This window comes from Ambystoma mexicanum, chromosome 5q (genome assembly GCF_040938575.1).
Source record: "Ambystoma mexicanum isolate Mex_15411 chromosome 5q, UKY_AmexF1_1, whole genome shotgun sequence".
NCBI lineage: Eukaryota > Metazoa > Chordata > Amphibia > Caudata > Ambystomatidae > Ambystoma > Ambystoma mexicanum.
In genome coordinates, this window is record NC_090933.1 from 700,083,075 (window position 1) to 700,109,918 (window position 26,844).

The 26,844-nt window shown below is 45.6% G+C and overlaps 1 protein-coding gene across 5 annotated transcripts in view; it reads left to right on the forward strand.

The window, feature by feature from the left end:
* SULF1 (sulfatase 1) overlaps positions 1-26,844 on the forward strand; it is a 323,346-nt gene that overhangs the window by 115,800 nt on the left and 180,702 nt on the right. For 4 of the 5 annotated variants that reach the window (XM_069621162.1, XM_069621159.1, XM_069621161.1 and 1 more), the window contains exon 3: positions 25,380-25,425. The gene's annotated coding sequence lies outside the window, so the exon portion shown is untranslated. Of the gene's footprint in view, positions 1-25,004; positions 25,122-25,379; positions 25,426-26,844 lie in introns of those variants that run through there. The other variant, XM_069621160.1, reaches the window with a different exon arrangement.

The window sequence follows — 26,844 nt, forward strand, 5'->3', positions numbered from 1 at the left end:
TGTGCGCTTTGCAAAATGGTCACCTGAAATATACAAACGGGAGTACATTCTATGGGAGGACCGTTCATGGCCAGCTGTGGCCCGAGAATCTATCTGAGGGACAGAGTGCACATGTCTTTATGCAGCTTGAATTCCCTGCAACCAAGTCCTATGATGGCTAGATGGGACTTGAGTGCAGGAGGCGGGAGTGGCAGTGGGGGTCTGGCACCCCACTGAATGTGTGTCTGTTGGGCGCTTGGTTTACACTTCACTCAAGTGGGCGGGCTGCGGTGATCTGTCCAACTCCCACGTGGGTTGATGGAATTGATTTCTTTATTGCTCTGCCCATGTTTAACCAATAGAAACGTGCCTGGAAACACAAAAAGGGGTTTTATGCAGGGCCCTTTCTGCATTGCACTTTGCCTCGCGCAGAGGAAACGGGCGTTCATGGCTGGCGTTGTGAATCAGGAATGCATGCATGCATTCTTGGCGACAGCGATCATTCCCACTGCTCAAACCCCCACCAGCACATTCTGCAGGGGCTGGAATCTGCCTGTTCACTACCATTTGCACGGCCACATTCCTTTTAATCACTTCACTTGCAGAATGCTGGCTTTTTCTTCTCTCGCGAGCACAACTGGCACTCACAAGTGGAGAAGAGCGTCTGGGAAACGTGCCCTATGTGTGCTTTCTGTACACTATGCATGCATTTATTTTTCAAATGTAATCCTTAATTGGCAATGCGCAATATCGGCATGACACGGTAGGTGGCAAATGAATAAACCATGATCTGCAAAGCATATTTAGTGTTCACGACAGGTGGACATGCACTTGGCCCACTGAACTGATGCCTGGACACAGATTCGTCAGAAGGGCCATTTCAGCTAGCAACCACACGTGTCATAGTACCACTGAGCAGAACGTGGAACAAAGTTTGTCAATCTATGCAAGATGTGTACTAGAAGTGATGCAACGCAGGAGAAGAATAGTACAAACCAATGGCACACGTGTAAAGTTTAAATATTCTTGGAATTGTTGCACTTTTCGAAAGCAGTACATGCATAATGTCACAAATGGCAAGTAAAATGGAAGAAAGTCCTCATTCTTCAGGAATACAGTGGGCCTCATTACGAATTTGGAGGTAGCCATGCCCATAAGGGCATGGCTACCCCCAAACTCGGGTCCGGGTTCCCTGAATGGGGAAATAACGGGCCATTCCAACCTTGGAGGGTCCGGTATTTCCCCATTCAGGGAACCCGGACCCAGTCCATCCCCATTCCCATATGAGGCCTGTAAGCGATATTCAATCAACACTACAGCTAAGTCAATGCCTAGTCTGGGATGTGAGGAAAAACCTTATTGATGTATTTTTATGTCCAGTTCAGTACTCTGGATGACAACCCTTGTATAACACCCCCCTCTTAGAATCCCCCTGACCCAAGAAGTAGGTTTGTTTTGCAAATTAAAAGGTTTATTTGAAAAATTAACAAGATCTATATCACACTTTTATATAAATTAATAATTGATATCACACTTATGGATATTATGTTGATCAACAATGGGTAATCTGGCACTACCACACTTCTTTCCAATCAATGAGGAGTTAGTATAGGATGGATAAGGCAGCGAAAATACTTTTATGGTTTCAAGGGAAAAGCAATGAGGAATAAAATGCAGTACAGAAATACTTGATATGATTTTAGCAAAAGTTAAGATAATCTCTTTTTCTCTGGCAATTCACCCCCCCCCCCCTATGCAATGTAAGAAATGGAAGGAGATGGAAAGAGGAGCACACAGTTCTCAGGAATGCAATCAAATACAATACGAAATTCAGTTCCCCCCCCAGCAACCTTAGAGGAAACAGGTAGAAGTTTGAAACACAGGCCCAAAATGCTTTGAATGTGATGACAATGAAGTGAGAAATGTGCTAAAAATGCTTTTAATTCCCTCTAGAGGTTCAGGGTGGATGATATTTAGTTTATATTAGTTCCGGCTCACTTTAGCAATGCCCTATGAGTAACTAGCAGGTTAAAACGAATTTTAGCAAAGGAAAGCAAGGAGCTGCTGATTTTTACACGTGGCTGAAATTGTGCAAAATGTCAAATCGCGGCAAATTTAGTCGCGTGCGTTGAGCACGATTACGGAGGCACTATAAGGAGTAGGAAGTCGGTTCTAGGTTCGTTGGAAAGCCTAGAATCTTAGCTTTAAGATGAAAGTTAAATTCCTGGCACAAACGGTTCCGGAGATACGGCCAATTTCGTGAAGGTAGTTTTTCAGATTTGAAATTTAAAAGTTCAAAATGACAGGTGACAGTTTTCAGCTTTAAAAAGGACAGAATGACCCACACAATTCCTATGTGGTAGTTCTAAATAGGTTAAAATAGCTTGAATTAGATTATTTTAACTAAGAGATTGGTTCTGCTAGGTACTCACAATATAAATTTGAAATAGGCCTCGTCACGGATCTGGTCAACACGTCCAGCGGCGGTTCTCTCTGCTCGGTGGGTCAATCAGGCACCGGTTCTGCTCACAGCGATCCGGATCTCTGGTTCTGCTCACAGCGGTCTGGGTCTGGTCTGCGAATCCGGCAAAAGTTCTTGGCAAAGAATTGAAACAGCTTGCCCGGCTGTTGAATAGTTTGGTTAGGTTTGCTGGATTCGGAAGGCCTGCTGAGAATACTTTTGCTTGCAGTGGGCCTTCTAGGTTCAAAGTTCTGTAGTCTATGGGTCTCTGGTTCTGGTCTCTGTCTGGATGGGATGTCGGCCGTCAAAATGCTCCGCAGAAATGTAAAATGAATGTCTCTACCTGTCCCAGCAGTCTCTTTTTGTGTTTTGGAAGTGGGTGTGTGCGTGGCATAACTGAACCTGCCCCTCTCTACTTGTCATTGGCCCAGTTCTCCCCTCTCCCTTGATTGGGGAGCTGGGTTGGGTGTCATCTTTATGGCTTACAGAAAGACTCTCCCCTTGTCAATGTGCACACAAATCTATTTCTGATCCAAATACATATTTCCCAGATACACAACTTGTTGAAATTACATGTACACATTATATATTCCTTATGGTCCATGCTTGTCCGCCTCTGATCTTCCTGGGGGCTTGCATTCAAAAATTACAACATTTTGCGCTTTTTGGTCGGTTTACCAATATCGGACATTTACCAAAAATTACACAAATGTGCGCAAGGAGTATGGACATTAATTGATGAAGTGTCAGATTTTTAACATGCAGACATTTGGAGTAAGACCCTATTTTCCGCTAGCAACCCCCCAGAATACACCACAGGGTCCTAACACCTCTTAAAATGTGCACGGAAAAATCCCAAGAATAATGATATTATTTATGTAATTTTGACCAGTCCGCACTATGAGTTATCTATCTTTTTAAAATTATGCCCTAGTCAAAAAGGGGTGTGGCTTCCCACATCACACGGTGGAATAACTGGTTTATCCACTTCCCCCAAGCTCAGCTTGCTAGCAGAGGCACTGCCCCTCCCAGTTTCCCCCAAGAGGAAGCCATTTTACGACCCCCCCCCCCCAATATAATATTTGCCTGAGCCCAGGGCAGGGCTTTATTCAACCTCCTGCAGTCTGCAGGTACCCGTCCCTTAATTCAATCAGAGAGGTGTCACCTCCTTTTGGCAGGGGCAGCAGGATGCAGCTAGGCCTGGGAAGAGTGGCTGAGCAGGTTTCTCCTGTCGGGGGTAGTTGTCAGGCAGAATTCAGCTAAATGTCACTTTAGTTCCCAGTTTAAATCAAACTTACATTTTTTACATATACATTAAATAATTACTTCCTTCAAGTCATTTCAGAATATAGTTTTACATTGTATCCACCTCTTAGCAAGTCTTTCCTTGGCCTGGTTTGGGTTCCTCTGTTCAGTTTTACACAAGTCTGGTGGTTTTAAAACGCTGGCTTTCTGATAGTGGTGAGTACCGGTATTGCATCAATTTTTGGGATCTGTCTTGAATTACTGCATTTCAATAGAGTGGTCTTTTGCTTGATAGTATAGGACCCTTGCTTAACATTGTTTTGATGGCATCCTTACAGTAGAGTGGTGATGTGGAACCCCCCACAAGAAGGTTTGGAGTGGTCTTGTGCCAACTGCGCAGTTCTCCTGGATTCTGGCGTGAATGTGGGCGGCGACAGCTCATCCCCCACATCCACCCAGTCTATTGATTTAGTTTGTTCTGGGATAGAATAATGGGCGGCGACAGCTCATGCCCACATCTACCCAGGCCGCTCGCGGGACCCGCTAAGGATGTCTGGTAAAACCATGCGTCCTGCGCGGGTCCCGTGAGCGGACCTCGTAATGGGGCATTAAGGGGTTAACAGCTCTGACACCTTTACCAGCGCCGTTAACCCCTTACCGCCCTCCTCGTAATGAGGCCCTGTGACTTTCTATGTAATATATGCCCTAGTGGAAGTGTACCAAAACAAATTGGGGCACTGTAACCGTTGTGAGGGGGGTGCCGCATAGTGCAAAACATGTGTAAAGCTTTTGTGGTTGGTGTCAGAGATAATGCAGCTTAGATAATGACCTAAAATAAAGTGAACAGAGAAAAAACATTTCTGAAAGGGCGAGGGGTGGCAATCACAAATTATGCATTGTCAGATTGCACGGTACTATTCATACACTGAATAAGGCTGTAAATAGTAGCGTGCACCCAAGAAATTTTTCAACAAAGTAACAGTGAACCTTATTTACCCTCAAGACTGATAAGGCCTTTTAGTTGAATGTGGAGACTGGCTTATCAGTGCTGAAGAAATGCCGGGAAAAGTGATTAGATGGGAATCCTGTATGTGACATTGCCAAAAAACACCTGATTCTATACCTTAAAGACACAAATGTAAACCACTAATTCCTTCAAATATTATCATTAGTATTTAAGGACATGCACAAAAATGCAGAAAAGTCAGAACGTTTTCCACATGTAGAAACATACCAAGCCTCAAGCATATGTTCATGGACAAGAGAACTCAGCACGGGTTCCAGAACATTTATTTATGGAGCCTACAACCTTAAAAGGAGCTTTGGCATATTCCTATAATTTGGAAGCCATGTGTAGAGAAAATGTATTTGTGGTTTTATGGTGTTTTGCTTAGCTTTCAATGGTGAATTTATAGGAAAATGGAAGGATAAATGAATAGTTACATAGGAACTTTATTCTTTCATGCATTCATTTCACTCTGAATAATGTTATATGGTATTTAAAACTCAAAATGAAAACGGTCAGACATATTGCTGATGTAGCTTGATGTAACTTGACAGTGTAAAAAAAAAAATGTCCTTTTCAAAACCTAACCGCAGTTCAGGAAAGTACATCACAAGACAGAGGCCACGCAGAACCATCAAGATCTTTATATTGAAACTGGTTCTGAAAGCCAGGCCTCAAAAGAACTGCTAGATGCTGGCTAATGTACAGCTTCAAAGAGGGCTGTTGGATATATAATGTCAGACCCCTTCCTAAAATCCACTAACTGAAGTCATGCTATGCTTTATCTGATCTCTGTGAAGAGAAGCAAAAGAAACCTCCCCTGGACATATTTTCTCATCGGGAAAGAGAACCCCATGAATAGAAGGATGCATGAACAGTGGCAAGGCCGGAATCAGAGTTTCTTCCCTCTCACATCTGAATAGAAAGCTAATTGATGGCATTTGTAATAAACAATGCAATCATTTGAATTATCATATCTTTTGAAACACAGTCCGATCAACATATAACCAAATGCAGATTGCAGATAGAAAATGTCTTTTCACCCCATACAAAATATTCATGGGGTGTCATGGAAATATGTAGAGATGGGGAAACACCTCTGAAAATAGGTACAGGCAGCAAATCTGATCATATGCACTGTTCTACAGAATGTGGTGATCTATATTTTATTAAACTTGCACATTTCATTTGAAAGCTCTACCACAATATAGAAATGCCTGTTTTACATTAGGGTCGAGTTTACCACTCTCTTCTAGATCTTGGGGCTGGTGAAAACCACACCTAGTCACAAGACTGAGGAGGAGCTAAATAAGATACAGTAGAACGCATGCATGGAGGAGAATGTATTAATACGGGTAGATGAACATTGGAGATTTTCTGGATACACCTGGAGAGAGGTGGCCAAGGGAAATGGATCTGAACCCACCTAGATGATTGATCCCCAGGCAGACGGGAAACAGGAGCCATTGATTGAGGTATAACAAACCTGTGATGGCAATTGGTTTCCATACAGCCAGCTGAAAAGAGAGCTTGCTGATGGCGTACTTTTAGATTGACTTGTTCCTTGCTGATTCTTCACAAAATGAGAAGTCACATTTGAAACGTAAGTAAAAACCAGTAACTATAGACTGTCCATGGTAAATCCCAGGAATCAAAAGGGAGTATAAATTAAAGGCAAATGTTAATGTGATGAAGTCCCAGGTGCTGTGAAATAATACATTGAAAATAAAACGAAATGTCATTCCCTTAACAACTCAATACATGTGTGTATGGAGAGGGGTAATTTAAAACTGAATGCATTTTGGTGCAATTTAGATGCAACTGATTTTGTAAGATTAGGCACAATACAATCCGTGGCTCATGCTGATACAGAATCACACAGGCCATGGTCGAGTCGCAACACACTATCATCTAATGTGATATCATGCAATTTGCAGACAGGGTCATACATTATAGCACAGAGAATTCATCACATTTTTAGAAAATCATGCAAAGTTTTACACCCTTACAATCCAGTATCTGGTAAGGCACATGCAGACCCAAGTGTAACATGAAAGAACAGGGGTATTTAGATTTAAATGTACCTTTACTGGAGAATGTTACATACTTTTCTGCAGCCAAAGGCTTGGATTTGGGCTCATATGCATACCCACAATGCCTTGCTGATATGTCATGTCTCTGAACTGGAGGTGAAATTCCAGTGATGGTTGCTAGGTGGCACTGTGGCATATGTGACTTGTCTCAAATTAATTCTTCTACATTTTCATCTCTAACCAAAAATGTAGAGAGCTGTAGGCATTGGATAGAACATTGAAAGCTACGCACATACACATGTGTATTTAAAGCTGTACACAAGTTCATTTAAAGCGGCACATGTGGATAGAATACTGCACACACACGCACATTGAAAGTTACCCACAACATGTTTATCAAAGCTACACATACATATTCTGAGATGACTGCAGACATATGTATTCAGAACAGAGTGCAAGAATCCCGGAGTATAATTTTTTAAAATCCAAACCTGTGCGAGGCAAATACAAATTGGTACTTTACTACATTTAAATGACCTGTCCATAGCCACTGCATTCACAACCTCACACATTTGCATATGGGAATTAAGTAGAGTGAACATATGGTACAGTCCAGAATGGTGAAAATTGTTGTAAAAAAAAAAAAATACAGCAACTGTTACAGAAAAAGTAGTGAAACTCTGTTCCCTCTCACTTTGTCCTCTGATTGTATGCAGTCGCTACATTACACATGTTACCTAGTGTAATGGGTAGGAAAACAATTGCAAATTAGTTATATATTCAGTTTTTGCTTTGCTCAAGTCATTGCTTTTTCCCATAGCTTTGTGAATCGGTCCATTCTTTCTTCACTCTAATTCGTAACGTTTAAACGGCGGATAACTTCTCGACCGACCCCATTAGTCATTCTGGTGAATTCAGAAGACAATATAAATGCGACAATAAAACAGTTTTGTTTTTACATTTCACATTTTAAATGTGCTGCACAGCCTGCATTTGTTTATAGTTATGCCTTAATTTTACTTGCCTGCCATGTCTACCACAACAGCATCAACAAAAACGTCTGTGCCTTTGAAAAAGAGCGGCGAGGGTTATTCCACTCTTTCTTTCAAGAGCAAACAGAGTAAGGGCTATCACAAAAGAAATCTTTTGTAGCCATGCGGTCTAATTAGAGCAGCAGCGTCACCAGAAAATGTACAAACAACTTAGTCAACAGCTAGACCAAACAAACCATTGTAATGTGCCTTTTGTTCAAGCTAGGTCTAATTACTGGTGTAATGGAGGCACGTCTTGAGTTTGTGAAAATATGTTTGGCCATGGAAGGCCTGGCCTCAAGAAAGCAAAGGTGATTCAGACCGATTCCTCACCAATGCTGGCCCTTCAGCGGGATCGGGAACTGATTCAAGGGATCAAGAGTACCTTGCAGAAGTGTTACATCCTCAATGTGGTGACTGAATTGGTGAAGAAGAGGTGCTGAAATGGCAACGTGACATTAAGCCACTATGTTGCCTTTTGAGAGCACACCACAATGATTTTTAACACTTAAGCACTTTGGAGTAGCCATCTGCATTGAGAAGGCGAGGGGCAATACATACGGGCTGCTTTGTTACATTGTTCCTAGTTTTCCATTTCCAGCTCTTTTCTGTTGTGCATAGTCAAGATACATGTCGGGTCTAAGCAGGTGGTGCACTACCTGGGAGAGACTTCTTGTTCCTAAGAAAGGAGAACGCTTGTGAGGAATACCTGGAGCTATCGCTGACAGTGAGTGTGGATAGGCTGGTGCCAACAGCACCTGAAAAATTGGGGCGGTCGATGATACATCTGGCCATCTTGAATATCAAGCTAGATTGATTTTATTTCATGTTGAGGTTGTCAACAGAGAAACTGGAAAAACGGTGAAATCTAATGGAGATGGCAAGAGAAATGCAAACAAGTTATTTGGGAAAATGCACCAATTGCACGAACACTTCACGGATATCAAGATATGGCCAGGTACAACTTACTTCAATGGTGTGTCAATGCGGGTTCCCACTGAGCCATATTCTGGCGTTTACTTTTAAAGATGCAGCACGAAACCCCAGGTTTAAGGCTTTTGGCTAGTGTCCAGAACAATGACCATGCCATGGACATATCATTGACTTTATGGAAGGTTTAACAACCATTGTGGCTGTGAAATTGCAGTGAGAAGGGACACAACAACAGCATTTTATTTGAACAATCATGCAATATTGAAAGGAGTGAACAAGCAGACGATGAAGGACAACTGGGTGCATGGGTTCTGTGGATCCTGGAATGGAACATTGTGCCCGATTTATTTGTATTTATTTATTGGACATTTGTATGGCGCCTATACACATGTGATTCCAGGCGCCACAAGATAAGTTGCGTGGTGGAGGGGGACATGGAGAAAGAAGTAGAACAACAAACGGTTATATTGGCCATGTGACAATCCTACTTTGCAAGTGCAAAGAAAGGTGGTGAGTGCAGAGGGGGAGAAGTGCAGGAGTGGGGTGTTGGGAGGGCAGAGAAGGCAAGTGCCAGGCGACCAAGAGTGGGAAGGGAGGATGAATGCAGTGGACAGGGGGTCCCGGTTAGGGCTAGTCCAGGGATGAAAGCCTGAGGCCAAGTCCTGCAAGGGATGCTAGGGAGACTGGTATTGGGTGCAGGGGGTGTCTGGCCCCTCTGAGTCTGAAAGGACCAGTCGCACCAGCAGAGGGAGCTTCAGCAATGGAGGGGGAGAGGGAAATAGGAGGAGAAAAGGAAGGTCTTGAGAAGTTTCCGGAACTTAAGAAGTTCCAGCTCAAGTCTGAGGGGACAGGGAGGCCATTCCAGAGGAAGGAAACCGCCCAGGAGAGGATCTACCTCCCACTCTCTGCTTGGAGAAAAACATTTGACCTGCCGAGAGTTGGAGCCAGAGGACCGAAGGACTCTGGCACGGAGGTATTTAGGGAGGGAAAGCTGGATGTAGAGGTCCCAGGCCCCTGACAGCTTTGTGCATGATATATAGGGTCTTGAACAATCCCATAAGGAAATAAAGTGCAGAGGGTGCCCTTTTTAAAAACTTTCTTGATTTTTAGAAATGCATAGCTCATCTGATTCACAAAGATGGCCTGTGAATTGCTTGGGGCTGTTAATCATACAATATCCGGCAGCACTCACCACTGTGACCGTATAGCACACTGACCGGGACTTTAAAACAAGGAAAAGGCACTTCTATTCCTCTAAGTGATAAAAATGCAAGCAAGACTGCTGCTTCCCCTGTTAATCGAAAATGCATGAATGTGTTAAAAATGACCAATTTCTGAACTGGGCGACCCCCTGTGCCAAACGGGTGCTGGGGATGCTTTGGTTTCTACACATTTTAAAATAGGCATGCACTTTTGAAACGCATAAAAAGGCTCAATTCCCCCTTGGATTTGTGCAAATGTGAAAAGAGGAAAGGGGCAAAGTGTATCTATGATGCGCATAGGAAGATGCCTTTTGTGAATCTGGCAAAACCTTTTCTAGTGAAAATGAAGAGAAAGTGCTAGCGTGTTCCTTCATTGTCTGCAGAAAAGGTTTTGGGAATCGGGACATTGTATTTAAATAAGAGAACATGCACATTTACAAAACACAGCACACTGCTTTCCCTCAACACCCAAGGCTGTGGGAATCCTAGTCCATGCTCCTAGTACAGACACCCGGGTTGTTGGAGCGGGAGAACGGATTTTGTAGCTGCTCCCTGTGTTGTGGAGGATGGAGTTCGCAGATTCGTGGGAGGAGGTGTGTATGTCTGTAATGCTAATAATATAATGTTTGCGCTCGAGGCGCTTGAGCATCTCAGAGTACCCAGGTACTGCTTGCACTGAAGTATCAGGCATTTAAGCTTGGGCTCCATGAAGCGTCCGCGGTGGTTTGCGTGCAGTGTGCTTTTAAAGCGTGAGAAGGATGTAATACCACTTTCTGGCTTGCATGGAAAGTGTGTGCCTTCAGAGCTTCAGGTGTGCAGAGTACCCATGTTTTGCTTGCATAGTGTATGTACTTTCTACACTTGAGAGGGGTGTAGACCCCAGGGTTTTGGTTGCATGTAATGCAAGTACCTTCTAAGAATGAGCTATATGTCTTGAAACCTTGCGTTGTATTAATGACCCAGGCATTTCTTTCCCGGAATACGCGTGCTTGTAAGGGTGGGGTGCGTACACGGGCCAGGGTTTGCCTGCCTGGATTGTATGTGCTTGCAAGGATTGTGTGTGTGTGTGTGTGTGTGTGTGTACACACGGGCCAGGGTTTGCCTACCTGGAGTGCATGTGCTTGTAAGGATTGTGTGCGTGTGTGTGTACACACGGGCCAGGGTTTGCCTGCCTGGAATGCATGTGCTTGCAAGGATTGTGTGTATGCGTACACGGGCCAGGTTTTGCCTGCCTGGAGTGCATGTGCTTGCAAGGATTGTGTGTGTGTGTGTACAAGGGCCAGGGTTTGCCTGCCTGGAGTGCATGTGCTTGCAAGGATTGTGTGTGTGTGTGTACACGGGCCAGGGTTTGCCTGCATGGAGTGCATGTGCTTGCAAGGATTGTGTGTATGCGTACACGGGCCAGGGTTTGCCTGCCTGGAGTGCATGTGCTTGCAAGGATTGTGTGTGTGTACACGGGCCCGGGTTTGCGTGCCTGGAGTGCATGTGCTTGCAAGGATTGTGTGTGTGTGTACACGAGCCAGGGTTTGCCTGCCTGGAGTGCATGTGCTTGCAAGGATTGTGTGTATGCGTACACGGGCCAGGGTTTGCCTGCCTGGAGTGCATGTGCTTGCAAGGATTGTGTGTGTGTACATGGGCCCGGGTTTGCCTGCCTGGAGTGCATGTGCTTGCAAGGATTGTGTGTATGAGTACACGGGCCAGGGTTTGCCTGCCTGGAGTGCATGTGCTTGCAAGGATTGTGTGTGTGTACACGGGCCAGGGTTTGCCTGCCTGGAGTGTATGTCCTTTTAGTTTGAGCAGTATCCAGTACCTTCGTTTTTCTCCACTCCAGTGCCATTTCCTTTTCTTGACACAGCCCTGTGGCCATCTTACTTGCCCACTTTCTTCATTCATTAATCCCTTTTAGATTACTCTGCACTAGTTGTAATACGGCCCCACAGTGCTGAGCTCAGCTGGGGCACTTCAAAGACACTTTGCTTGAGAAAGGAATTTTAAAATTAACCAAATTCCTCCATTCTAAAGGGTCACTTTGTAGAGTTGCAACATAACTATTGCAGTGTTTTGCCAACAAATGTTACCAGCAAGGATATCATTAACCTACTTTTTTCTCTCTAAAACAAAAGCATGTGCTTGGTTAATGAGTTGTCCTAATTAATTAATATCGACCAATAAACTGCACTTATTTTATCACTGGTTTGGTCACCTTTATAAATGAGATTGATTTTATGTTTCAGGTCATAGGTAGAATGTAGTGTGAAACATGCGGCCATCGGACTCTTGTTCACATCCCACACATGCTTCCAGACTGCATGGAAACCAAATCAGCAGTGAGAAGGGATCACTTTAGGTCACTTGGAGGTATGCATTGTTATGAATGGCCTCTGGTGACCAGCTTTCATGAATGGCCGACTTCACTGCAGAGCCACGTCATCTTCCAAAATTGGACCAGCCTTTTTTGTACGGCAGGTGGTTAGGGCAGGGATCCGGTATCCTGAGTAAATTTGATGGAGAAAATAAACGTAGAAAGCGACAGACTATTGGAAGTCGGCTGCATATGAAGAAGAAATCTGTCCGTGATGATCGGCGGGCACTTCTGCTGTAGGCAAGCCGAGGGATATGGCGGGGGGGTCAGGAGGCGTTTCCTGGGATTGCAAACTGACCAAGGAAAGGCCGAGCCACATTCCCAGACCATCATGGAATAGATGTGCCTTCTAAGCTTTATCGTACGGGAGGTTGGCCTGAGGTTGAGAGTTCCTTCTGGTAACACAAGGGACACGGCCACCATTTTGTATGCTGCCATTTCGTCAAATTCACATTTGATGACCTATCCTCGTGTAAGCTGGTGATTATCTTCATCGCTATGTTGTAGCAAAGCTTCCTGCAATTTACTTTGCAATAATCGCTCTGAGGGCTTCTTGGCTAGCTTTAAACCGGGCGTCTGGGAAACGCGATTCTATTTGCAAGTCTGTGCATGCACCTTCCAAGCTGGGGTATTGCCAGCCGCTAGTTTGAGAATGCCAGTCACAGGACTATGAAACCTCGAATGCGGTTTACAAATGCCTCTCTCTGTAATTATTTGAAAGCGATAGGTGCAGTACAGAGACTTTCAACTGCCTCGTGGACATTGCTGGATGTGTGGAGCGCCCCAGATTTCCTGACAGTGCCAACTGTTACAAGCAGAGTTTATGAATGACTGGCACTTCAGGGATCACTGTCCTAGTTTTTGACTTCTACCCAAACCTCAATGTATAAAAACCTCAGCCTCGCAGGAATTTAAAACCTAGCATCCAGTCTGTACGCCGTTTAGGTTTTCAAGTCCGTATGCACCCCAGGCGAGATTTCAAAGAGAAAAAAAATCAAAGTTAAAACTATCAATTGTTCAAGGAGTAATGTTATCCAAGGAGTATGTGTATTTAAAGATTTGTCTTGAGACATAGGTAATGATAATATTAAAAACGCTATACAGGTTTAACCATTTCAGTCTGACATCCCAGCCAATGCCACTTACGATATCACAGTAAGCTGAGAAATAGTTATGATCTCTATGCTATTCATTAGCACCAGAACTTAAACTTTCAACCTGATAGCCCGCCCAGACTGGAAATATAGACCTACTGGAAACACTGTGATGGAGTATGAAACACAACCCCAAAGGGTGGACCACTCACACTTTTCCAAAATAATAACCATCACAAACCTCGACCCAAAGATCGATCAGAGCAAAGACCAATCTGAGCACCCAGGACGAAATGGGGACTGGACCCTTTTGGACCAGTCTCATTGACCGAAGCACTACAACAGTGCACAATGATTAAATCAAGAACACCTGGGAGATTGGACTCGGTCTGGTCAGTATTTCATATAATGAAGCTCATAGCAGTAAGAATAGCTCATCCTGGTGAATAACAATGCTATTATACGCAGGGATGTCATTTCACCAAAATGCCAGGGGTAGCGGAAGTGACAACACACGACCCTTGACCCATGATGACATCACAGGAAGTGATATCATTTGACCTCTACCCCGAAGTGATATCGCGTGAAACGATGGAACACGACCTTTTACCCATTGACAAAACAGGAAGTGGCATCACATAGCATTGTACACTACAAGAAATATGGTTACGATATCACTATAATGTGATGTACATTTCATACAAGAATGGATCGCCATATGTATCATGAAGATCAGTGTGTATAGGCCCATATTACCAAATTAAAAGTGAATGCAAGCAGACATCCAAGGCCGAATGATAATGATGTGTTATTATATAGCACTTACGCTTAAGCGCTTTATATAGAAAAAATATACACCCAACCTGTGTCGGTACTCATTTATCGACCTCAGAAGGATGAAAGGCTGAGTTGAGGCGTTTAAGAACTGACTAAATCAGTGACTCAGCCCCTGAAGTGTGCCTGAAATAAACCTTTAATGAGTCAAGCAATTATGGTATAGACTTCCAGAAAGACACATTATTTGGTATTCCTATTCTTTCTTATTTAGGGTCAGTGCTGAAAGTATTAGACTTGTGGCTCTCCTGTTTTTGTGTTCTTTTTTTTAAGGTACCTGAACAAGAAAGCCAGCCACTCCAGAAGTAAAGAGCCACATGGTGCTGGCCACAGCCCAGGAGCTTGCATCACAAAAAAATTTTAAACGTTTTTTTTAGAGGTCGCAAAGGAGACCAGAGGTCGCAAGGGAGACCTCCTCTGGCGACCCCTAAATGACGTCCCTGATTATGACTCTTCAAAAACTCCAAACCTCCTCTCCCTTCCCCAACTAACAGACTCACCTCTCAATCTAGTAGCACCATTCACTACATATACAGAATCCCCACCCCCACAGCCATAGACATTCACAGCAGATGTATGCCTACTTGCACCACCTCTCCACGTTCAACACGGCCGAGCTGCACAGAGCTTATTGTATGGCCTGCTACGTATTGTGATCTCTCCCATACCTTCTCAGCGACTATTCCAGGTCTCCAGTGCTGTCATGCCCTAGATCTTGGGCTTTCCTCTCCATATAAGACATATAGCCAAGTGTCACTGGCACAAACCACATAGTAACATGCAAGCACTGTTCGTCACTAATCAACACGTCAGGTTTTGCCATTGCCTACACTTTTACCACGATAGCTCCACAACCCATCCTCTTTTCTTGCAGAGCTGCACATAACAATCCTGCAAAAATGGCAAAAGTGACCGATGCTAGACTACATCACTTGTTCAGTGGAGCGCATGCTCAGTTTTCCCCACGCACTACTTTAAACTAAGTCACTGCAAGTTTGCAGACCATGGTGAGGTGACGGGCTGCTCTGCATCTCATATTGGCTTCTCAGGGGGTCAAGTGGTAAAAATTAAAGTAGGGTACTCATCAACAAACTGTGACATCCCCAGAAATTAGCATGTCCAGGTGAAATCTGCACATTAAATTGGCTTTGCATAACCACCCAAATTGCACAGGACGAATGGCATTAGCCTTTCAGAAAATCAACACACGCACAAAACCACAAGAGGATATTTTCTTCTGATAGTGTTTTTGAAAACGGTAACAGGTGTGCATGTTAAACTCCAAGAACCAGTACAAATGTTTTCCCTGGAACTTGCAGTACCGAAATGTGATATTTCACCTTTAGTTTTATTTTTCATTGTGCAGTGGTGAAGTGTCCTGCCTGCAAACCTGACGACTGTGGTTCGATACCCGAAGTCGGTTTTAATTCATAAACTCAAAGAGGACATCAATGTTTTTCTTTTTAGCTGGGGAGGGGGGACTGAGTCCACCCTCTAAGAAAAGTGGGTGGACTCCGTCCACCAGCGTGTACCCTCGACTTGAGCCCTGGGCTTCTGAGATAAGTGGCATGTTGCCCATCACCTGCCATAACCTGTGCCATGTCTGATGTCACCTGCGTGCATAAAGTAATCCCTCCGTCTATCCTCTCGTCTGACAAGAGACGTCTGCCAGTGTCGGATCCTGGGCAAACTAACATTCCATGCCAACCTCCTCCTGGCTCGGTGAACACATGCAGGGAAGGGTAGAGACTTCACAAGGAAAGATTAGAGACTGTGGTGCTGGTGAATGTAGTGTCCATTTCACTGGAATCAGTGATGCAGGGAGGATTTCTGTTCATGGTGCCAGGCAATCTGGGTATCATTAAAACACCACTTTCCCCAGGAATTATTGACCTGCATGTGCACATGCTTGACCTCTTCTCTCTTGATTCCAGAAATAAAGGGAGTGTTATAAAAATAGCAAAAAACTGTGCAGCAAGTTCCTTCATCCCTGTTGTGCTCCCGGTTGTTTTCTGGTTTTCCTTTATTGCATTCTGGTTCCTGCATTGGCCCGTCCCGCTAAACGTGTGGATTCCTACAGCTCAGTTTCTGATCTCCAGTATATTCTGACTTCTGTGTTCCATCGGGCATGTCTGTGCATTTCCTTTGGGCTTTGCTTGATAGTTGGTGTGTCCTGGCTTCATCCACCTCCTTTTTGAGTCATCCTTTGGTTTCAGTGTCCAGCTTTGTTTTGTCGGGTCTGACTTTGTGTCCTAATTTAATTGGGGGTTCCTAATTTCATCGGGACAGTCTCCACTGCTACCGCTGTGGAGCGCTATGCCCTGTAAAAGCTTGGAGGATTCCCTCCTGCTGTGGACCTCTTGCAGATACTTGTTTTCGGATTGAGGCAAATCCAAAGTGGGGGTTAGGAACTGTGGTAAACCATTCAAATAATACCCGGTTCTATTTTCTTCCTTCCGAGGCCTGGGTCGGGGCTGCTATGTGGTGATCAACCGCCCCACCTTTCTTGTGCGGGATTGATTAAGTGCCTAGATAGCACTCGCCTGCAGGATTGGGAGGAGGGTTTGGAGGGCAGCATTAGTGGATTGCTTCTAGCACAGGACATCATTGTGCATTTCCTGCGTTGTTTAACTGAAGTGGCAAGCAATGAACACCCTCAGATGCTCAAAAATGGTTAATTATGATGGCGCAACGAGCTGCTCTTTTATCCACATTTTCACTTTCAACTGGAGGAAATGGAATAAAATGGGCCCTTATTGGCCAGGCAAGTAGTCTGTCCATTTCCTCGAGTTCCATCTGGCAATATGATCCAGATCTCATTGTATTTCATGCTCCTATCGGGACAGGCACAAAAATCCCTCGAGGCTGGTAAATCCATGTCTGCTCCAATAGCTGCAAATGCAGGCTGAATGGATTGGCATTTTTCTAATCATCTTGCACCTCCTTGCTCAGGGTTTAATAACGTATCCACCCTTTTATCTTACATGGTCCAGTTTTAAAGGAGCTCAAAACCTACAAGCTGCCCCGGCCTTCAACAAAATGCTGAAGACTCCATCCACCAAAAGCTATTGACACTTCCTCCTAGCTCCCTTAAGCATTTAAATCCTCCGGCTGCTTCCACGCTTTGCGCAATTTGTGTCTGTCATGGACACTGTAAGCCTCATATTTGTACCAGCGCTCTATCGTGTGAGTCAACACTATCTTGACTTGTCCACCTCCCCAGGAAGCAGAAATAAATGCCTGAATTGGAAAGGTCTCTCTTGGATACTATATTCGGCCAGCCTCGTCTGGTGCACCAAGACCAGAGTAAGATATCTGGTTCCATGACGGCATCTTTATTGGACACTTGGCCTGATATGCAAACACCTGAGCTTCCAGGATTCTAAAGTGGGCAACCACTTCTGCAAAGCACTTGGAAAGAAGGCACCTGAGCTGTGCTGATAACCAAGCAGGTAACTAAGCTACAGAAAAGTGGGACCTTTACACTGTGTATCCACTAGAAATGCCTGTCCGGGTCTCTGTGCACTCTGGTATGACAATAAGGTGCGAACACACGTAATAAGATGCCGAGTAACTGACCGCCTGCATTTACAAAGCTAGGGCTTGCAGTTATGAAGCGTAACCAAGGGTACAACCAGGGAGGACAACAGAACCAGTGTTCACCTCTCTCCTGCAACCCAGCATGTGAGAGATCTGATGCCACTGTTGTCGTGCCTGAATTCCACTAAGTTCACCAGTATCTTGTTCATCATAGTTAGGACTGCCTTAACTAGATTTGTCGCTGGAGCCGCAGCTCCTTTGTACCATCAATGAATGCAGCAGGCCCCGGCACGGACTAGTAGCTGCATCTATATCACCGTCTCATCTTCAGGAGCTAAAGCACTCGAGCTTCGCTGACAAAAACGCAACCAAGTCTGGGTGGACACCTTTAGGTCAATATCAAGTGAATTGCACTAAACTCATGCATAATGCATACACAATTGTCCTAAAGACTGTATGAACATCATTACTCCCATGTGACCTGCATCAAAATCTTTCCTTACCTTTAAAGAGATGGAAAGTACATTTTAATATCTCTTTGGGGCCATGCCTTTATTCAAGATTACATGTATTCCTGTCTACACCGCTACCCCTCCTGTGATTTCATCTGATTACTGGACCACTGCTAATAGCGGAGCCAAGGAAACCTTAATCACTTAACCTCGGCTGGTAGCTCCCACTTAAATTCACGGCCTGTGATTATAGCAGGTTCCGCTTGGATGTGGTCATCCATGTGCTGTGCAGCAGACTGCGCAGGACATGGACAGCCACACACTGCACAAGAAAAAGGTCATGGATAGTCTTTGGCTAGTTAACAGAGGTGACTGCCAGGGCTGGAATATTCCTCCATTACATTCAGTACCCAGGCTCGGACTGGCCAAATAGGGCAATAGGGCAATGACAGAATGAAAAACACAAATTGCTAGTGCAGGACTGTTTTTTGGTCAAAGTGGGCCACTGCCAGTTTGATTAGTTACTTCATCATGCGGCTAGTAATGCTGACCAGTGTTACTGAATAACTATTATTTCAAATGCACAATTTGCAACACATTTAATCAAAAACCTCGCCTTGGGTACTACTCAAGCAGTCTGCCACAAAAGGAATGAATTTCCATTTGCAACGGTGGGCCACTATTTCATTGGTGCACGAGACAATGTTATGCCGCAGTCCGACCCTGTCAATACCCCATTTCATGATGCACACATTGTTCACTGCTACTCTTCTACATTGTACACTAACATTCACGGTGCAGTCCTGCAATATTCACTGGTACAACCCACATTGCCCTACTACATTCCACAGCACTGCTCCATATATCAACAGTTCCGCCCACATTGCCCTCTCCTCTATCCTCAATTTCACACTCCTATTACCCGTGTACTTTTGAGATTGAGAATTGGGTGCTTCCGCGCAGGGGTGTTGCTTGCTCTGGAAAAGATCTGGGGCTACGCCAATGTCGGGACTGTCGGGACTCGTGGCTAGTTAGCCTTTCGGTTGTAGCTCCTGAGCTTCTATCCAGGGCTACAACCAAAAGACACAGGGCTATAACCCACTCGGCTCCCGCTAGCAACGCCTGTTAGTAGCGTCCTGCTTCTTCACAGGGCCCCTCCCTATCTGAGGTCTTCTAACTAAAGCAGGCATGTGGATTGTGGCTGACTGTGAATGTTGAACATGGCGCTCGTTCTAGATGAAGCGGCTGAGAACTTTGCTGGCTGGTATGGAATGTACCAGCACTGAGGTGCAATTGTCAGAGACTTTCCAGTTTCATACTGTGGGTGCACTATTCAAACACGTCGCTGCCAATGTTTGCTCAGAGCAGTCAGGGTGACTGAACTTTCTGGGTCAACATTGTCTGAAAAATGTGCCGCATTGTACAACTACTTCATACAAACGGTGCCTAGGCCTCCTTCCACGATCGATGATAGGCGGGCTCTGTGTGTGGGGGTTTTGCGGGGCGTTCATCGCTGTGTGTGTGTGTTCTGTGTAGAAGGGCTACATCTCTAGTGTGGCCGAGCGCACGCTGAAGGTCCATCGGCACGACATTCCGTGCTTTGTGGATTGCCTTTGCATGCTGCCACATTGGTGACTGCGCAAGGTAGCGGACACACGTAGAAGTTAAAATATATTTTATTCCCCTGTAATGGGCAGCCTAGGTGCCCCGGAACTTAAGCATTTAAAATATGCAGCGTGTTACTTTAGAAACGGACATGCACATGAAGTGCCCACAATGACCGTGCTACCAGGACTCACATTAACATCATAGGTAGCAACCCACTAGTCCACACATCCAAGCTAATTTAAGTGACGTCCATGATTGATTAAAAAAATATATATATTTATATCCAGTTCCCTTTAATGACAAATATTGTACTGATGTCATTGCCACTGGCACACAGCATTGCTGTATTGTATCGTACATGCTGCCTCTTTTGCATTTGGAATGCTTTTTTTTACTCTGGTGTACTGGTACACTGAACTGCTGTGGGTGCCGGCCACTGCATCTAAAAATGTATGTTGTGCTCACAGCACAACATGGATGCCCTCGATGCGTTATGTTATTGGGGTTTGTAGCAAACACCAGTGCCATTTACTGGGAAAGTAGAAGAGGGTGGATTTGTTATGGGAGGACAGGGAAAAGATAATGAGTTGTGCCTAACTGCTGGTGTGTGTAGAACCAGGAGCAACTGGCATCTGTGGGAGGTTTTTTCTAGGCGTATGGTGATTTGTACACTGTCGGCATTTTGTTTCTGAATGGGAGACCTCGAGTGGCTGACTTATCAGGATGCGTTGGCCGAGGTTTCAAAGTTGATTTGAGAGGTGTAGAGTTGTGATTGTTTTGGTAGGGGGAGTGGGTTTTGTCTAGCTGTTGGCGTGGTTGAAGAGCATGTGGTGAGTGGTGGGGGGGTAAACCGGAAGTTGTTGGTGGGTTACGTTCCTTCTGGTAGGCTTAATGTTTATTTTGGCAAGTCACTATCTTCCTGACTGGTCTTGGAAGTTGCCATGTGAGTGCACCCCATCACATCTAGCTGCACTGGTGCCTTCACTGGCTGAGAGTTCTTTACTTCTCACCCTGCCCATGAGACTACCTTTCAAGTGTCATCAGGAGGAGATCTGGTCCTTTGCCTGTGCCCTGCCCCCCTTGTGCTGCCAGTGTCTGTCCCGCTCTGCCCTGACCCTGCCAGGCATTTGCCACCATCCTCTTTCACTGGGTCACTGTGCTTCTCACAGCATACTGAAAACTGATCATGTCAACCAGTGAACACCTGCCGGTCTGGTATTCTGCCCCCCACCTTTTATTGCCCTTGTGGGTCGTTTATGTGCTCTTTGTCAGCCATTCTATCGACCCTGTTTCTGAGCGATCTCCATTCCTCTTTTCCAAACCATAATTTCTGGCCAAATGCACCCATGTGGCTCATCCCATGACTGTCCTTCGAGCCACATACTGTTTGATCTCGCTTTCCATCAATGGAATGTGCGACGAATCAACTTCCGGGGCACCAGTGGTCCAGGGATGAATATCTGTTTCTAAACCATCAATCAACCCCACACCGCTAGTACACCAGAAGGGATCCAAACAGATTAGAATACAAGTGAATTATAAGACCTCCTTGTCCAATTTTGTGGATGGAACGGCAGGCTTATCTTCAAGGTTGTGGATCATTGGTAAAGAATGGCTGCTCGCTGCCCTTAATAGTTCTCCAGTAATGGCGAAGAGGCGAGAGGTTGTGCACTGAAGATCTTCTACTTACACAATCAAGATGTTGCAAACGGCTCCGTCTCTCCCCACTGGGAGCACGGTTAGCCGTGACTTTTAACTATTTCCATTACTGTGTTCACACCTTGGTCTCTGTCCATTTCTTTGCTCGCTCTCCTGCTGAATGTATTTTTGCTCTTTCTACCTGCCATTCCACTGTCCTAAGTTTTCCTATTTACCTTTTGTACATAATCCCTCCAAATCTAGGGAGAGCGGGAAAGCTATGCATGTGAGCACTGTTCCTGAGAGGCAGTCCTCCTCCTGTGTACTCCGTATTCTTCATCCATTCTGTCCATCCCATCTTCCTTCTGCCATTTCCTCATCCCTTGGCAGTCCTCCACTGGCCCTTCCTTTCCTCTCCAGCCAATCTTGCCATGCAGCTACGCATATCCGTCCGACATGTTCCTGCATTGCCTCTTGCAAGCTTGCATCAGTGCTATGGATAAAAATTCGGCAACCACACACTCTGCGTGCCAATGTTCAAGTGTGCATCGGATGGCAGAACCTGTAGATCACTGGCAACAAAGCAGAAGTTCCCCTCTGCCAGTAGTGCCACACATAGGGCAAGCAGTCAGAGAACACACAAAGTCCCATAGAGGGCTAGTTTACCTGCTAACGTGTATTGTGTTAGTGGGGCGAGCCTCGTAGTTAATGGGTTGTGGAATGTTACATTTTAGGTTTTGGGATACTATATACATGGGTACAAATTCGAACTGCTTGGTTCATATCCAGGTATGGCACGTAGGGTTGTTATTGGGGAAGATCAGCACAGGGGCAGGGAGCACTGGGGAACAGGTGGAGCTATTGTCTGGTCTTGAATAGTTCCAGTGATTGGATTGCAGAAAGAAAATTCCAATGAAAAGGGTAAGTGGAGAGATGGAGCGGGGGGAGGGGGGTAGCGCAGGCAGAGAGGTTATTGAGAGATGGGAAATAAAGGGCTATCTCGTAATCACCTGGTCTTGATTATCGCGAGCGATTGGAATGCTTTACCAATGGAAGAGTATTCCAGTGAAGGGGCCAAGTTGAAAGAAGAGGTGGGAAGTAGTGTGTGTGTGTGTATATGTATATGGGTAAGTGCACAATGAGTCTTGCTGCTTATTCTGTATGGCTTGTGTGAGGGGGGGGCCAGTGAGGATTGAGTTTCCATAGTCCAGCTTGGAGAGAACTAGTTCCTGGACTGCGGTATGAATGCCGTCCAGGGGAAGGGTGTGTTTTGTTCTGCAAAAAAGGTTGCAGCTGTGGGTTGCATGCTTTGGCGATGGCAGCAATGTGGTCTGTGGCTTACTGGTTTTGAGTGTGGGTTGTCCTTGGAGAGTTCTATGATCCAGGGAGTGAGGCCGGGATTGTACCTGGGGTAGATGAGGAAGGTATTCTTTTTTACATGGATTGACATTGAGGAAGTGGGTGGCTGTCCGGATGTCAATGGTGGACAGGTTCTAAGTATGTGGAGTTGTGAGTGGGAGATGATTTGGAAATGTGTGTCATCTACATATTTAAGTGGATGTTGTGGCTACTAAGAGTTTGTCCGAGGAATTAAGGGTGCACAGGGAAGATCTTATGGTGCCCCCACTTGGCTGATAGCAAGGGGTGATGGAAGTGATGTGTGCCCTCTCACTGACAAAGGTAGTAACCGGGTTGAGAATGGTGCCTGGGAATTTCCTTCTGTGGGATGGGATGCTTAGGAGGTTGGTGGGGTCAATGTTGGAGGAGTAGGGGGAAGGGCTCTCTCCTTTCTCAGTGATGTTGTGGAGGTCATCGAGGATGTGAAGTGTTGCGGTCTCGGTTGCTGTGACCGGGGTAGAAACCGGATTGGAAGGGGTTGAGGAGGTTGTTTGTGATGATGTGCTGTTGGAATTGGCATGCGACAAAGCGTTGCATGAATCTGGCAGGTTTGTGATGGGACGGTAGTTTTTCAGGGAGTGTGTCAAGGGATGGTGTTTTGAAAAGGTGGAAAACTGGTCTGATTTTGAGTGTAGGAGCATGGTGCCTTTTGAAAGACAGGAGTTGGTAATATTGACCCACTGGAGCCAGAATGGGGATGCAGTTGGATACGGCCTGCGCTGGCATGCGACATCTAGGTTGTGCGCAGATTTTGTTTTGGCCACCCCGTGATGAGGCATCTTGGTGGATAGGGTGGGTTGTGTCTCATGTGTTGGAGGTTTTGGGAGTAAAGGGAGTAATAGTCTGTGGAGGAGAAGGCTTGCCTAATGTTGTGTACTTTCAAGTTCTAGTAGTACATGTTGGGGTAGCATGTGAAGTGGGTGGGGGTCGTATAAGGGGTGGATGGTGCTTTTGGGAGCGACTTGGTTTTGAATAGGTTTTGCGTGCAATTGGGGGCGAATTAAAGGCATTGGAGGCATAGGCTGTGTTGGCACTGCCTCTGGGTATCTTGTATCTGGATCCACACTCTTTGAGGGGTTTTCTGGTGCGGGGGAGTCCATGTTCTTTTCCCAAGCATCTGGCCTATTGTTTTATGGAGAGAAGGGGGTCACTGAACCATGGCTCGTGTCGTTGGTTGTGTGGGGGGGTTCAGGTTTTTGAGGGGGGCATTTGGTTGAGTGATGGAGTGGTCATTGTTGAGAAGTATGTTGGGGTTGGGGGGTGAGGAGGTGGTATGAATGGTGTGCGAGCTGTGAGTGTAAGGAGTGTGGTTTGCCTTGCAGGGGTGGAGGATGTGGTGTGTGAAAGGGATGTCAAAGTGGTCAGACCGCGAGTTTGCACAGATACTGCATTTTTGTATAAAATCCGGGGCTTTGATCTATGTTGGAGCGTGGAGGCATTGGAGGATAGTGGTGTGTGCGTGCTGTTCAGTGTGGGGTTGGTGTCTGGGTTGGAACTACATTTTCTTGTTAATCATCTGCACGTCTGTTCGTTTTTCTTGGCCTGTCTCGGTGCTTATATTTAATAGTTTCGGGGCACGATTGTGGCTTGCCGCACTTCGCTGCCCGCAATCCCCTCGCCAAGTGGCGCCATTTTCTACACTTAATTGGTTCTGCCTAGCTGCCTGCCACCACCAGCTAATGTTGCGTGCCTAAACTGCCCCCAAGTACATGGTCTCAGGTGTGAAAGTGGGGACTCTCTGATGAACCCTTGCATATTGTGATTAAGGACGGCTGCAGTTCAATTCCCGGGCCGACTCTCTCCGAAGCGCGTGAGGCTTTCCTTTCTGTCTGAAGTCCGAGCAGCGGCCTGCCCTTAGAGGGTTAATGCTGAACAATGTGCAGGCGCCCATCCAATCGCTCCTAATGAGGCTTGTGATTTTTTTTTTCTCCCCCTCGGTGAACGGAGTTGGTAGTGCGAAAAAATGTTAAAATGCGGACCTTTGGTCCCAGGGCCGATCAATCATTCGCAGCTGCGTGTTCGGATCTGCTGCGGCATCGGGGTCTGTCACCCAGGCTGTGTGCGCACAGCAGGGCTGCCAATAAGGCGGGCAGTTTGACAGACAGCTGCTGAGAGGGCTCCGGGAGGGGACACGGCCCCACCAGAGGTGCAGCTGACGGATGCCGAGCTGCTCGGGGCCTGTACAGAGCTCTCTCCGGCGGCCCGGCCCGTCACTCCGCCAGGAGAGTGCCTACACGACTTCGCAATGCTGTCCCGTGAACGCAGAGCGTCCTGCCGCCCACCCGCAGCCTGCGGTCTCCTGGAGGTGAGTTAATCAGTGCGCTGCTTGCGGCGGGCCGTCGCGCAGGCAGGCAGCGTTTGGGAGAAATCGATGTTATCGGTCTGCCCGCAACGACGCACAGACGCAGGCGAACGTATCTGCTTTCTGTTTTGGTGTCGCCAGAACGAATGAGCTCGATTGCCTATGAGAGCTAAAGTGATGGTGTCTGTCTTATTGCATAACTTGAGAGTAAACCTGTACCTCGTGTTCCCTCACTGACATTCTTTGTTTTTACTTTTTAAGGTGCCCCCACCCCTTCGGCAGATGAAGTGACCACCACGGACTCCAGGTATGGGTGGGGTGATCTGGCCATGCTGTCTGAGCAGGAAATGTATTTATTTGCATAATGTCAGTGCGTTAATTGACAATATAGAGCAAAGTTTTTTGGTGACATGCCACGTATATGATGTTTTACTGGCTGTAGTTTGGTTGTCCCCCTTATTGGTAAACTTTATTGTCAAACTGGTCCTCTGTCATAGTGATTGCCTTCAGAGCGTTCTGGATTTCTAGCCAACCGTGCACGGCATGCTGGTAAATGTAGGCCAAAGTAAAAAGACCAGTTTTTAAAGCACTGCACAAGAAAGCCAGGACTGCTTGAAGGTGAACTCTGTGGCACAGGGCCTGTTGGACTTACACAATTGAAACCTACATGTGTGACCTATATTACTTTGCATTTACTGTTGTATCGCAAACGCAAAGCTAATATTGATGCAAAAGACATACTGGGAAAGTAAACCCAAAATGAGAAAGTATGTGAATCCCAAAGGCTGTTGCCTTTGAAAGGTCAGTAGGGCTGGAGAAGAGTCACTAACATCCGGCAAGTGACTGACCTAATGTATGTCAACATTATTTCAATTTGGGAAAATGTAGTCCAGTCCTGGTTTTCATTTTGCATTCTGGGACTTGTAGCGCATTCCCCCATCATAAACACTGGACTACAAGTCCCAGGATGCAAAGTTAAAACCCGGACTGGATTACCTTCCCCGATTGGAATGGATAATGTTGCCAGGTATGGGGACTGACTATACTGTAGCCGCTTGACCGCTGTTCAAAGTTGGCAGCTTGTCAGTACATTTCCTGGTTTCACTAGAGTCCATTCCAACATCACAAACCATGTGAAATGTCAACATTCAAAAGCCTGTCTGGATAGTTTTAAAATACCACCTTAGTTCTTCCGTCTTATATTGACGTATTATGAGGCATTGCTGTGAATGGACAGAATGTACTGGGGTTTTGGGCCTCGTGTTTACATGGAACGGCGCTGCGGCGGGACCGTTTTTGTCAGTGCAGCTCCATCTTTTTCCGGTCCAATTCCTCCCGTTCTGAGGAAAAAGTGAATCCTGGTGGGAAGAACATTTTGTTTTTTCAAAACGTGACTAAAGTGTTAATTTGCACGCCAATCTATTTTGCCAAACACAATTTCAGTTTAATTCTGAAAAACGGAACCAGATCTTTGGTGAAGGTCTGTGTGACAGACGTCCTGATCGATTGTGACTTTGTCACAGTCGCCACTGCCTTGGATGAAGAGATGCGTTTTTTGTCATCTATTGCAAAATAATTAATTTCTCCATATTGTTTTATTGAGAGCCCAAACAATCTAATTTCGACAAATATGCTAAAATGGCGCAGGCCATTAGGTTTCAAAGTGTCCTCTTGGCCTCTCCAAAAGATGTTAGCCCCAGAGTAACTGAAAACTTCTATGGGCATT